This window comes from Cryptomeria japonica, chromosome 4, assembly GCF_030272615.1.
Source record: "Cryptomeria japonica chromosome 4, Sugi_1.0, whole genome shotgun sequence".
NCBI classification, from domain to species: Eukaryota; Viridiplantae; Streptophyta; class Pinopsida; order Cupressales; family Cupressaceae; genus Cryptomeria; species Cryptomeria japonica.
The window spans coordinates 382,371,522-382,387,133 of NC_081408.1; positions in this window are offsets into that span (position 1 = coordinate 382,371,522).

Sequence of the window (15,612 nt, forward strand, 5' to 3'; positions counted from 1 at the left end):
TTCTTGGTACTTAGATGTTTTTCACATCTAGTGTTACCATCAATGCCAAAGGGGGAGATTATTGGCATTATGGATGAATTGATTATGTGTTGCATTGATGTTTTTTCATTGATGTCAATACTAGTTGTTATGGTTGGTTACTAGAAGACAAGTTTTGGTTACCGGTAGAAGATCTAGTGTTACCCGCAAAAGAGCATCTGTTGGACACTTCTGACATGTTTAGATCAATGAAGTATATTTGATTTCATGTGTTATATGCTCCATGAGAATGTTTTGGTCAGTTGGTATTGGCTTGGTAATCAGATGCTATAATACACTCTAGTAAACCCTTACCAACACTGGTTTAAGACTTTACTGACAGAGCTTTCATTGAGGAATCGTGACAGGATGCATAGTTGGTGTTGGTGCAGCTTCTTCATGGATTTTAGGATGCTGAAGATGTTCTTTGATCATGCTTCAACTTCTTGAAGACATTGCTTTGGTGTGGTGGACCCAGAATAGGTCTGGTACCTATCTAGGTTATGGAGCGGTATCATGCTAACATGTACTATACACGTTATCGAGATGTTTCGAGATGATTTATGGATTTGTTATTGTTGTTTTGGTCTTAAGCCGACATGGCATGTCATTGTAAGATGGAGTCATGTAATGATCTTATTGTAATATCTTATAGGTGGCCTACCTAATCAATTTAGGCCTTAGGATTTGTATAAATAAGAGGTAGAAACTCTTGTAAAGTATCATGGTTATTGAAAGGTCATGGTCAAGGAATGTAATGTGAAAATATTATAATATCATTCAGGAAAAAGAGAAGGTTGATCATTGGTGATCAAATTGGATTCAGAAGAGGATCTAGTCCTCCGACACTGAGCTTAACCAGGACTGTAATCATGCATGGTAGATGCTATTTCTAGCAGTTCACTCTATTGGATTGTTGTCCATTTATTTTGAGATGGTTGTAGCCTCTCTGTAGTCAGTGAGACTCTTTTGTAATGAGAAGTATGCTCTAGGCAGTGTGCCTTCCTACAAGTGTAGGCCCTGTTGGACACTATATTTGAAAATAAAAAATATATATAAAAAAATGTATATTTCCATAGGCGTAAAGACTAAAAGATGTTTCGGCCAGCAACTTGTATCGAGCACTCCGAAAGAAGTTTCATCGAAAGAGTATTTTCATCGAAATAAAGTATATAAAGCGCCAAGCAAAAATACTTTGGCAAAAAGTCACCTTCGATGAATACAGAAAACCGCTCATCGATACTCCAAGTTTCATCGAAAAAGTGAAAAACAAAAGGCAAAAGGCAAAAAGTGATTTCGAAGAAATATAACTACCGAAGAAACTCATAAAGCATTCATCGAAATGCAAAATCTCATCGATGACATAATGTCGAACAAAAGCAAAAGTGTTTCATCGATAAAGGAGGATATCGATGGAAAAGGACTGTCGATGAACATACATGAGCCTTCACCGAAGAAAGGAACTCATCGAAAGAATGATTTCGATGAAACTTGCGAGTGACCTATCGAAAAAGAGGTCTATCGATGAAAGAATGATTTCGATGAGTCTTGAAGGTGGCTTCTCGACATGGGCTATTCACCGAAAGAATAGTATCGAAGAGAATGGGCTTTCGATGGAAGATTTAAACACTCGGCCGAAGACAAGGGTTTCATCGATAACTTGAAATACGATCACTTTGGTCGAACTGTACTTCCCGTGAAAGAGTTAAAGGCCCAAGTGAAGAATGTCACATCTGCAATTAAGTTTAAACACTTGAGTAGCCATTGTAGATGTAGAACATTAACTGTGCACAAGTTGCCCATACGATTACAGTTGAACTGATTGAATTTTCATAAGAACCAGATCAATGCTAAAAGACTAAAAATTGCAAAGAACTTGCGGAAACTTGTGAACGACAGTCAGAAGAGCTGGACATTTCTCCAAGTAAGTGTTGTCTCTCATATTTGTTGTAATCATGGAACCTTCGTCTTCTTCTTCTAAAAAGAGTAGGAAAGGAAAAGAACTAAACCCTAAAGAGAAGCCCAAGAGACAAAAGAAAGAAGGGAGAGCTCTGACTCAAGATTTGTTAGACCAGTGTCCCTCATCTAGTGTAAGGTCTAAAAAAATCAAAAGTGAAGAAGAAGGATTGGAGGATAGATTTGAAAATCTAGGAGACATTTGGACTGAAATCAGAGGACATGAATTATTCTTGTTTAGCTACAAAAGAAGGGATGCTCCCGAGCCCATATGTAATCTATGGAAGAAGAACTTAGGGAAATTGGTAGTCCCGAACGTGTTTGTAGATGTTGAATTAATGAAAGGTCTGGTAGATTGTTATAATCCGAGAACCAAAACCATATGCGATTACAGAGGGAATCCATTAGTAGTGATTAACAAACAAACTATTGATATGGTATTTGATTTAGACTGGGAGGTGGAGGAGAGTATTGATATGAAGAAACTTTCACAAGAATTCTTTAGTCTGGAAAACATCTACAGGACTTGGAGACTACCTATTCACCGTCCAAAAGTGGGTGGGTCATTTGTTCCGTTCAGCAAAGATGACAAGGTGCCGTTTGATGTCAACCACTTCCATCCATATTTCAAATATACATATTATGCTACAGCCCAAGTATTAGGCCTAGAGGCTCATCCACTCATGGATATTGGGGTTATGGTTCTGTGTGCTGACTTACAGTCAAAAGACCCTAGGTCATTTGATTTTGCCACTTATGTTGCAGATGCCTTAAATCATGGGTTGGAAAAATTGAAAGGGGATCTTGTGAATGTTCATTTTTCATTGTACTCCTTGTTAATGCATATCATTCTTTATTGTGGACAAGAGATTAACTCTGGTCAGATGATTTCTGCATTAGATCTTATGATAAGAATGGTTTGAGGAAGCCAGTTCAGTTATGGGTTTCTGCATGGGACCAGAGGTTCATGAACAACCAGTACTGGCACTTTCAAGAATATTTTGTGAAACCTCTTAGTGCAGCTTTTGGGCAACACAGGGATTACACTTTGTCCCCTGAAATCAAGAGATTCCTCAGACCAAAGGACTTCTCTCCAGAGTCACAGATTGATCATAATTGGGGTGATTGGTATTGCCGTGATAATCACACAGAAATCAGGGTATTTGGATATGAAGGGAAACCCCACATGCTTCCAATTACAGTGCCAAACAGGGTGGCTAGCCTGGAGATTATAAGACAATTGTCTATTGTCAGTGCTAAACACCTAACAGATTTCGGTAAACAGTCCATCATTCTAGGTTTATTGGTTTTTTCTGACTTTATTGTTAAAAGTTCAAAAAGCTATCATTTACTACATAATAAGTTAGATTACTATGGCATGACTCTGGGTGAGCCTAGAGAGAACTTCGATCCTGAAGGGTATATAAGAGCTGCCAGAGCGTCACAAAAACTCAAAGCTGGAATATGTGTAGCCAAAATGCCAGATGACCTGATTAAAAATCTTGAAAGAGAAGAGGCCAGGGTTTTGAGAGAAAAGAGTGGATTGACTTGGGAGGCCTACAAATGGAAAAGGGCAAGGGGAATGATAGATGGAGATCTAATTGGAAATCTGCAAGATCCTTTGGAAGTGGCTAAAAGGCTGCTTCAACATGAAGCAGAGATCATGCATAGAGTGCCCCCACAATTCCTTCATTTTATTAATACTGAGAAGGATAGTCAACCCTTAGCTCACATGTCACCAAAATCAACTGCTAGTAGTATCCCTGCTGATTCTCCTAGAGAAGATTATCCTCCTGGTTTTGAAGCAGAGATAAATATGGACACTGGTGAAATTAATATTAAGGATGTCGTCGATATAAGGATGATTGAACATGAAGATTTTGTTGCTGATGATGGATTCGCCTCTTCTAGGGAATTCCTTTCATTTTTGTACCAGTACAAAGGAGCACATGTTAAACGAAGCATGGCTGGAAGACCAGAAGAAGAACAGATGAAGAAATTGCAGGATGAGATTGATATCCTCATGAAAGATATGACCCCTGAGAAAGGGAGAAAATTATTAAAAGAGGCCAGTGTAATCATCTTTTCTGGTTGGGATATAAACTCAGCACTTCTGTTTGACGGGTTCATGAAAAAGCAAGATTTGAATCAACAGGTGTTGCCTCAGGAGATAGACAAATTATTCCTAGGCTCTGGATATGATCCTGACAAGAAGGCTCTCCTACAATGGGCATTATATCCAAAGGGGAAGAGGCCTATCATTGTGGATATTGAAGAAACCTTTGGACACCTCATGGTTCATCAGGTTGGAAAGACTGACCCTAGGGTCACTACTAAATTGAACTTGGATGTTGCCAGATTAAACCTGGACCAGACAGAATTTTTGGTCAGAGAAAATATCACATATAAGGGGTTGTATGAAAAATCCAAAGAGGAGAATCAAAAGTTGCAAGCAAAAATATTGCAACTTGAGACAGGGACTCCCATAAGTGAATACACCTCATATCCCACAGGACGTAGCTTGGATGATGTTTCTGATGCTCTGTACTGGAAGTATCAAGTAGATAAAGGCACCAAACATGCAAATAGTATCCAACAAAAGATGGATAAACTGGTCAATGATATCATCGGACATCGGTTTAACACCATGCTTTCGCATGTCGAACCATATTGGAAGGTATATAATGGAACTATAAAGGCATTAACAGAGCATGAGAGATTAAAAGCACGACTACATGAAGTACTGAATAGTGTCGATACAATGATGGCAGAGGAGAAGACTGAAGGGATAGCGTACATGGAGAATCATGTTAAAGTCGAAGATGCGCTAAGGAAAGATCTCAAGGAATTGGATGATGGGAGACCTATTATAATGCCTTCGGTCTATAAAGAAGGAGACGTAATATCCCTGGAGGACTTGCGGAATGAGCTTATCAGCGTCAAAGATTGGGCTTTGTCAGAAATGGATCGAAGTAAAGACATGGCCCGTACCGTCAACCAAATGATATTCAAATATCTGTCGCAAGGAGAAGAATTGAAGAAACAGAGTGCTAAAATCAAAATCTTTAAAGATGATGATTATATTCATCATTTAGGAATTCTTAATCTCTTTTTGCTTAAGTTTGTTAGAAACGTTTAAACTAATGATTAGCATTTCGAAAAGACGTGTCTTTTCATGAATAGCTTTCATTCCCATATATATATGAGAATGGTTTTTGTAAAGTAAAGGGGGTGACAAAAAAAAATACACAATAAGAAGATGGCGATGTATGACAGCCTGTAAGTTTTACAAACTTCAATGGAATACATGCTATGAACTGTTGTTTTTCTTTGCGTATGTGTTGTGGATTATTTCACTTTGTTTTGGCAATCGTCTGTGATATTATCTAAAGTGATAAGGTTATTCATATTCTTGAAATCAAATTTGTGCTTCATGTTATAAGGTTGAAACAAAAGTTTTGCTTGCGAATTGTAATTGTTCCTCGCAGTACTTCATTGATTAGTCCGTTAAAGGTAGGGTTAAATTCATTCAATCAACATATGATATAAGCATTCAAATTGATCTCAAAAGAAATAATAACCGACAGGTCTATAAAAGGGTGGATTAAAAAACTGTCTCACAGGCTCGCATAATAAGTCCTGAAGAAAGTATAATGACTCTGTAGCCCAAATAGCAAAGAAAGCACTGGTCAAAAACAGATTACACTCATCACTATATTTCACCATTTAAAGCAAATAGAAGTAATTAGGAAACATAGATCGAATAGCTTCTACAACAACAATCTTGAACTCATCTGCTATATCTCCATTCTAGGAACTTATGCCATTCTGAGACTAGGAGATATCAGATTAAGAAACTAAATCTGCTATAAAAAGCATTAGTTAAAGGAACAACTAGTGAGTAGTTATACCCGCCTAGGTCCTGCAGAGCCTAAAGTGAGAGAGTTAGTAACCAAATAGGTTCACTCTATAAGTTGGCCAAGTCAATTGGAGGGTTTGATCATAGGAGTTGGCATTTCCTTAGAATCTATCCAATCTGTTGATTTGAGACCCAACAGATTGGCGACTCTGCTGGGGAAAATCATTAAGACTCTGTTACGGGATAGAACTCAGAAGAAAGAAATAATTTATGTCCTCTAAGAAAGAGGTGGCGACTTTGAATTAAAAATATCAATGCATGGAATGAGATCAGTCACGAAAGGACAATCTTTATCCCAGTTAGACTTCTCTCAATGGAAGAACAAAAACAAAGAATCCATGAATGAATCCATGAGAGAATGGTACAGTCAGTATAAATATGAAGGCAACCAACTTTCACCTTTAAGAGAACAAGATGGAGCAACTACTTCAAGCCCAGTGAATGAGGATTTGGTTGCAGCATATAAAGCTCAGAAGGGGCGATGCCAAATTCCCCCTGGTTTCGAAAGTCACAAAGCACGGTCCAGACAAAGCACACCACTTTCATCAGGATCAGGTATGGCGGATCCTGCAGACAGATTTACAGATTTAACTAGACAAATGATGGAGGCAGCTGCTGAGATGAGAGATTCAGGAAGGACTCAGGAATGTCTGGAACTGTGTGCTAAATTAGGCATAAATGTTGGTGAGGATGACTTTAATAAAGATGTAAACAACTACAAGAAAAAATATGCTCAGGGAGTGGGTAAAACAAAGAGTAATGATTTTAAGGCTTATGAGAATCCCCTGTTTGGTAACAAAAGGGATGATCATGTGCAATCAAGTGCACCACCAGTCCAGCCAAATTCACATACAAACTTCACTACTCATAATCAGTACCCACCTCCTGGTCAATTTCATAACCAACATCCACCCCCTAATAAGTTTCAATATCAACACCAGAATCAATACCCTCTTCCTTATCAAAATCAAATACCCTTATATGGTAATATGAACCAAAACTTTGGGAATCCTCATGGAGGGCATGGACTAATAAATATGGAGCAAATGAGGCAGTTTGATTTTTCAGGAATGATGGTGTACCCATATCCTATCCCAAATGAAATCAGGACAGAAATACCAAGATTCATAGGAAGTAATGCAGTTTCAGGTGAGGCTCATTGTAAAGCCTTTGATGCAGTAATTGAGGATTTTGGTTTACCATATGAAGATGTCAAGATCAGGCTGTTTATGCAGTCATTAATAGAAGATGCGAGAGATTGGTTTAGAATGTTGCCTGATGCATCCATCAGAAATCTTGCAGAATTCAAAGAATTGTTCCTTGAGCAGTATGGAGACCATAACAGCCCTGAGTTTGCTTTGCACGAAATCATTAGTATAAAGAAGGAGCAAAATGAATCAATGATAGATTTTAACAAAAGATTTAATAGGGTTCTAAACAAAATCCCCAATAGGATGAAACCAGTACCTGAGGTGAGCATTCTGTATTATATCAATGCTTATGACAGTAAAACAAACTATGAGCTGAGAACCAGAAATCCTAGAGACCTCTGGGATGTTATGAAAGATGCCATTGTTATAGAAAACAACAGAAAGGCTGCTGGTAAAGTGGGAAAAAGAGCCCAAGGCTAATAGAGATGAAGATAAGCTTGAAAAAGTTTTAAATGCCCTAAAAGACTTATCTGTAAGGGTAAACAAAACAGAGAAACAGCAATACTACCGTCCTGAGAGGCCCAGACTGCATGATATGCCTTATAACACTGCATGGAAGGATGGGAAACCAGTAGACAGGAACCACAGAGATAATCAACAAATTCCAGATCCTTTAAAAAGAACAGTAAATTATACTCAAGATGATGACATGTGGTGTTACGCTTGCAATATGCCACATGCTTCTTCTTTGTGTGCAGTAGCAAAAAGATTGCAAGAGGAGGAGGATAGTTATGAAGAACATGTGGATGATTCAACTGTTAACATGATATCATTTAGTCAGGAAGGAAGGTCAGATTCCATGAATATTGATCAATGCTCTGTCTTACCTGTGACCACTAGCAAAAATGAAAGTGTTAAGCTCAGAATCCCTACTGAAGAAGAAAAAAGAAGAATTACAGCTTATGCCATTGCACAAGCAAAAAGGACTTATGATTTAAGGAATAGGGTGGTGAATCCAGAGCAAGGTAAACCTACTAGTCTTTTTATGAAAGAAACTGATGAGACACTCAAGCGAATAAACAAAGGAGCTAAGACTAAGGAGGTTGTACCAAAGAATAATAAGAAGGGTCCTGATGTTCAAAAGGAAGAAACAGTAAAACTTCCTTCAGCACAACACTCTACTTCATTTGATATTTCAACTGCATTAACGCAATTAAAAGTTTCTGTCCCATTGATGGAAATAATGAGGTTTCCTGAGTACAGAGAAAAAAATTTGGAGATGATTTCAGGTATCCAGGAAGAGAAGGTAAACGAACAGAAACAAATAGGTGACAGTAATGAACAGATGGCCCCAGTTATATATTTAGGGTCCACTATAACCAAGAACCCAACACAGGTAGACCCATTTTATCTCACTTTGGTGATAAACAACAAGAAAATAAGGAATTGTCTGATCGATTCAGGAGAAGCTATAAATGTCATGCCTGTTGGGGTGATGAAAGAACTGGGATTGGAAGTTGATACTACCTTTGGGAAATACTATGCCATGGACAATAGATCAGTCCCAGTGGTTGGTATCATGAAGGATGTAGAGTTCAGATTAGTAGCCTGTCCGGAAGCATCATATAAAACAGATATTAAAGTGGTAGATGTTCCTCCAAACTATGGAATGTTGTTGTCTAGACAATGGTCAAATCTGATTGGTGGATATGTACAATTGGATTTGTCATATGCTACGATTCCAGTCAATGGGCAGGAAATAAAGATTGACAGGGAACCCCGGTCCACATATATCATAGAAGACATGGAAGAAACAGTGAACCAAATATGTTTTTTACAAACTGACATGGACAACTTCCAGGTACAGTTAACAAAACCTAAATTTAAAGAGTGGATCCCCATTGAGTCATGTCTAACTAAAAAGGATGATCAAATATGGAAAATGTTCTTTGATGGGTCTTGTAGTAAGGAAGGAAGTGGGGTTGGAATCCTTTTTATTTCACCCACAGGGGAAACTTACAAATATTCTTTCAAGTTGTTATTTGAGTGTACAAATAACATTGCCGAATATGAAGCCCTACTCACTGGTCTTAACATAGCAGTCAAACATGGAATCAAATTGATAAGTGTCTTTGGTGATTCAGAATTGATAGTCTCACAAGTAAAGGAAAAATATGCCTCAAAACACTTAAGAATGGAACAATACAGGAATGCTGTATGGGATACCATGGAGCTTTTTGATGCTTTTCAGATAAACTGGATAGATAGGTCGAAGAACATCATGGCAGATTTTTTAGCAAATATTGCATTAAAAGGCAATGATATAACGCTAACTGGGATATCTGAAGTAGAGATGAAAGTAAGACCATCTGTTCCCGATAACTTGTATAATTGGCAAGTGTTTCAAGATGATGCAGATCTGCTGAACTTCTTACAGTGTGTTGATCATTATCAGACTCAAGCTATAAATTTTAATGACTTTGTGGAGAAAACTGAAGGTAAGGAAACTTTATTTGGACATGAAATTATACAACTAAAGTCAAATAAATTGCCAAGAGGCCTCGTAGCATTAGAAAGAACTTTTAATGCTCAAGATGTGATTGAAACCAAAGGGTCAGCTGTTAAAGAGAGTGATGTTGAACACATCAACCTAGGGAATGAAGGAGCCCCCAGAAATGTTTTTATTGGAAAAAAATTAACTCCTGCTATGAGGCAACAACTGATAATGTTGCTAAAAAGATACAAACATGTGTTTGCATGGTCTTATGAAGATCTCAAAGCTTACAGGGAAGATCTCTTTCAACATGAGATACCACTTAAACCAGAAGCTAAACCATTCAGACAAAAGCAAAGACCTATTAATCCAACATTGTTACCAAAAATGAGGGAAGAGATTATAAAGATGAAAGACGTGGGAATAATTGAACCATGCAGATATTCCACATGGGTTTCTAACTTGGTACTAGTCAGGAAGAAAAATGGGGATATTAGATTATGTGTAGACTTTAGGAATTTAAACATATCATCTCTAAAGGATAACTATCCATTGCCAAATATGGATAACATGCTGCAGAAGGTAACAGGGTGTGAGTTGCTATCTATGATGGATGGATTTTCAGGTTACAATCAGGTGAAAGTTAGAGAAACTGAAAAATATAAGACAGCCTTCACAACTCCATGGGGCACTTATGTCTATGCACGAATGCCATTTGGATTGACCAATGCTAGAGCTACTTTTCAAAGGGCAATGGATGTGGCTTTTGTAGAGTTGATTGATGTAATCATGGTAGTATACCAAGACGATCTGACTGCATACTCAAAGAAAGCTGATGATCATTGTGAGCACCTTGAAAAGATATTTAAAAGGGCCTTAGAATATGGGATTTCCTTGAATCCTAAGAAATGCCACTTTGGTGTTGAAGAGGGAAAGTTACTTGGACACATAGTATCCAAGGATGGGGTGAGAATTGATCCTGAAAGGGTAGCTGCTATCAATGAGGTTCCCATCCCCCGAACTATCAAGGCCATTCAATCGTTCTTAGGACAAATTAATTTTGTAAGAAGGTTTATTTTGAATTTTGTAGACATAGTAAAACCTATAGTAAGGATGTTGAAGAAAGAGGCCCAAATAGATTGGACTAAGGAAGCAATTGATTCCTTTGTGGTGATAAAAAAAGAAAATTTCTGAGGCACCAGTACTAATCTCCCCAGATTTTGGCAGACCTTTTATAATATTCTCATTCGCCTCCTGTCACACAATAGCGGCAGTATTGTTGCAAAAAAATCCAGAAGGGTATGAGCAGCCCATTGCATATTTTAGCAAGTTTTTGAGCCCTTCAGAAGTAAAATATGAACTGAATGAAAAGCAAGCTTACGCTTTGGTCAAATCAGTAAAATAGTTTAGACCATACTTGGTAGGGGTTGAAGTTATAGCTTATGTTACCAATGCAGTAGTAAAAGATATCTTCAGATAGACTGAGGTCACGGGTAAAAGGTGTAAATGGATCAACCAAATACAAGAATTCAACATTGAGCTAAAAATCTCACAGGTCATCAAAGGACAAGGGTTGGCCAAACTCATGACAGGAACTGAAATTGAGGAATCTGGTGTGAATCAGGTTGGATGGGAAGAAGCCAACTTCAGTATTAAGAGAACAACATGGTACACTGATATCATATACTACCTTAAGCACCTGAAATGTCTAGATGGTATGACTGATAATCAGAAGAGAGATTTGAAGTTAAAATCAGCAAGATAAGTAATTATCAATGGGGACTTATATTGGAAAAATAGAGATGGGATATTATTATTATGTCTAGACAACTGCCAGGCAGACAAGGTTCTTCATGAAATGCATGATGGGGTTTGTGGTGGTCATTTCTCGGCCAAGACTACAGCACATAAAATATTGAGAGCTGGATATTATTGGCCATGTGTCTTCAATGATTCTTATAGATATGTCAGAAAGTGTGAAGCTTGTCAAAAGTTTTCAAACAAAACAAAGTATCAAGGATCACTCCCATTGAGACCAATGTTGGCTGAGGAACCATTTCAACAATGGGGAATAGACTTTATGGGGGAAATATCAGAAAAATCCAGTGGAGGACACAGATGGATATTGGTCGCTATAGACTATTTTACCAAATGGGTGGAGGCAATACCCACCAGACAGGCCACTAGCAAAGTGGTGATAAAATTCTTAATGGAGAACATTATTTCTAGATTCGGTGTCCCTGCAAGGATCATCTCAGACAATGGCATGTCCTTTAGATCAGAAGAATTCAACACTTTTTGTGGAGAATATGGCATTAAGATATCACATTCTTCTCCCTACCACCCTCAAGGGAATGGACAAGCTGAATCTAGCAACAAGAATATCCTAAAGATCATTAAAAAGATGTTGGGACAGAACAAAAAAGCATGGGATTCAAAGTTGAATCTTGCACTGTGGGCAGATAGGATAATTGTGAAGAAATCTACAGGAAAGTCTCCATTTGAATTGGTTTATGGCAAAAGGGCCAGACTACCTTTGGATAATCTCTTGCCTGTATATAGATTCATGATTCAAGAAGAGATAGATGTTGAAGATCCATCACAAGAAAGGATAATGCAGTTAGTAGAACTTGATGAAGTCAGGGCAGAAGCTCAAAAGCAGAATGTCAGGATTCAAAATCAAATGAAGAAGTTATATGACAAGAGGACATCAAATAGAAAATTTTGTGTAGGTGATTGGGTTTTAATGTGGAATGCCAGGAGTCAAGACAAAGGAAAGCATGGTAAATTTGAAGCCTTATGGATCAGCCCATATGTGATCATAGATAAAAAAGGGGAGGATTCTTATTTGCTTCAAAACGCAACAGGGGAGGTCCAAGAATTGCCAGTATATGGGCAATTCTTAAAGAACTTCTTTTTTTGAACATACTATATCACATGTACAGTAGATTAGGATCCATTTCCATTGTAAATACCATCATATATCTGCGCTAACCAGAGATTCTGAATTCTTGAAGACATATTCAATATGCCTCCATCCTCAGTCAGAGCCGCTGTTGGACACTATATTTGAAAATAAAAAATATATATAAAAAAATGTATATTTCCATAGGCGTAAAGACTAAAAGATGTTTCGGCCAGCAACTTGTATCGAGCACTCCGAAAGAAGTTTCATCGAAAGAGTATTTTCATCGAAATAAAGTATATAAAGTGCCAAGCAAAAATACTTTGGCAAAAAGTCACCTTCGATGAATACAGAAAACCGCTCATCGATACTCCAAGTTTCATCGAAAAAGTGAAAAACAACAGGCAAAAGGCAAAAAGTGATTTCAAAGAAATATAACTACCGAAGAAACTCATAAAGCATTCATCGAAATGCAAAATCTCATCGATGACATAATGTCAAACAAAAGCAAAAGTGTTTCATTGATAAAGGAGGATATCGATGGAAAAGGACTGTCGATGAACATACATGAGCCTTCACCGAAGAAAGGAACTCATCGAAAGAATGATTTCAATGAAACTTGCGAGTGACCTATCGAAAAAGAGGTCTATCGATGAAAGAAAGATTTCGATGAGTCTTGAAGGTGGCTTCTCGACATGGGCTATTCACCGAAAGAATAGTATCGAAGAGAATGGGCTTTCGATGGAAGATTTAAACACTCAGCCGAAGATAAGGGTTTCATCGATAACTTGAAATACGATCACTTTGGTCGAACTGTACTTCCCGCGAAAGAGTTAAAGGCCCAAGTGAAGAATGTCACATCTGCAATTAAGTTTAAACACTTGAGTAGCCGTTGTAGACGCAGAACATTAACTGTGCACAAGTTGCCCATATGATTACAGTTGAACTAATTGAATTTTCATAAGAACCAGATCAATGCTAAAAGACTGAAAATTGCGAAGAACTTGCGGAAACTTGTGAATGACAGTCAGAAGAGCTGGACATTTCTCCAAGTAAGTGTTCTCTCTCATATTTGCTGTAATCATGGAACCTTCATCTTCTTCTTCTAAAAAGAGTAGGAAAGGAAAAGAACTAAACCCTGAAGAGAAGCCCAAGAGACAAAAGAAAGAAGGGAGAGCTCTGACTCAGGATTTGTTAGACTAGTGTCCCTCATCTAGTGTAAGGTCTAAAAAAATCAAAAGTGAAGAAGAAGGATTGGAGGATAGATTTGAAAATCTAGGAGACATTTGGACTGAAATCAGAGAACATGAATTATTCTTGTTTAGCTACAAAAGAAGGGATGCTCCCGAGCCCATATGTAATCTATGGAAGAAGAACTTAGGGAAATTGGTAGTCCCGAACTTGTTTGTAGATGTTGAATTAATGAAAGGTCTGGTAGATTGTTATAATTCGAGAACCAAAACCATATGCGATTACAGAGGGAATCCATTAGTAGTGATTAACAAACAAACTATTGATATGGTATTTGATTTAGACTGGGAGGTGGAGGAGAGTATTGATATGAAGAAACTTTCACAAGAATTCTTTAGTCTGGAAAACATCTACAGGTCTTGGAGACTACCTATTCACCGTCCAAAAGTGGGTGGGTCATTTGTTCCGTTCAGCAAAGATGACAAGGTGCCGTTTGATGTCAACCACTTCCATCCATATTTCAAATATACATATTATGCTACAGCCCAAGTATTAGGCCTAGAGGCTCATCCACTCATGGATATTGGGGTTATGGTTCTGTGTGCTGACTTACAGTCAAAAGACCCTAGGTCATTTGATTTTGCCACTTATGTTGCAGATGCCTTAAATCATGGGTTGGAAAAATTGAAAGGGGATCTTGTGAATGTTCATTTTTCATTGTACTCCTTGTTAATGCATATCATTCTTTATTGTGGACAAGAGATTAACTTCTGGTCAGATGATTTCTGCATTAGATCTTATGATAAGAATGGTTTGAGGAAGCCAGTTCAGTTATGGGTTTCTGCATGGGACCAGAGGTTCATGAACAACCAGTACTGGCACTTTCAAGAATATTTTGTGAAACCTCTTAGTGCAGCTTTTGGGCAACACAGGGATTACACTTTGTCCCCTGAAATCAAGAGATTCCTTAGACCAAAGGACTTCTCTCCAGAGTCACAGATTGATCATAATTGGGGTGATTGGTATTGCCATGATAATCACATAGAAATCAGGGTATTTTGATATGAAGGGAAACCCCACATGCTTCCAATTACAGTGCCAAACAGGGTGGCTAGCCTGGAGATTATAAGACAATTGTCTATTGTCAGTGCTAAACACCTAACAGATTTCGGTAAACAGTCCATCATTCCAGGTTTATTGGTTTTTTCTGACTTTATTGTTAAAAGTTCAAAAAGCTATCATTTACTACATAATAAGTTAGATTACTATGGCATGACTCTGGGTGAGCCTAGAGAGAACTTCGATCCTGAAGGGTATATAAGAGCTGCCGGAGCGTCACAAAAACTCAAAGATGGAATACATGTAGCCAAAATGCCAGATGACCTGATTAAAAATCTTGAAAGAGAAGAGGCCAAGGTTTTGAGAGAAAAGAGTGGATTGACTTGGGAGGCCTACAAATGGAAAAGGGCAAGGGGAATGATAGATGGAGATCTAATTGGAAATCTCCAAGATCCTTTGGAAGTGGCTAAAAGGCTGCTTCAACATGAAGCAGAGATCATGCATAGAGTGCCCCCACAATTCCTTCATTTTATTAATACTGAGAAGGATAGTCAACCCTTAGCTCACATGTCACCAAAATCAACTGCTAGTAGTATCCCTGCTGATTCTCCTAGAGAAGATTATCCTCCTAGTTTTGAAGCAGAGATAAATATGGACACTGGTGAAATTAATATTAAGGATGTCATCGATATAAGGATGACTGAACATGAAGATTTTGTTGCTGATGATGGATTCGCCTCTTCTAGGGAATTCCTTTCATTTTTTTACCAATACAAAGGAGCACATGTTAAACGAAGCATGGCTGGAAGACCAGAAGAAGAACAGATGAAGAAATTGCAGGATGAGATTGATATCCTCATGAAAGATATGACCCCTGAGAAAGGGAGAAAATTATTAAAAGAGGCCGGTGTAATCATCT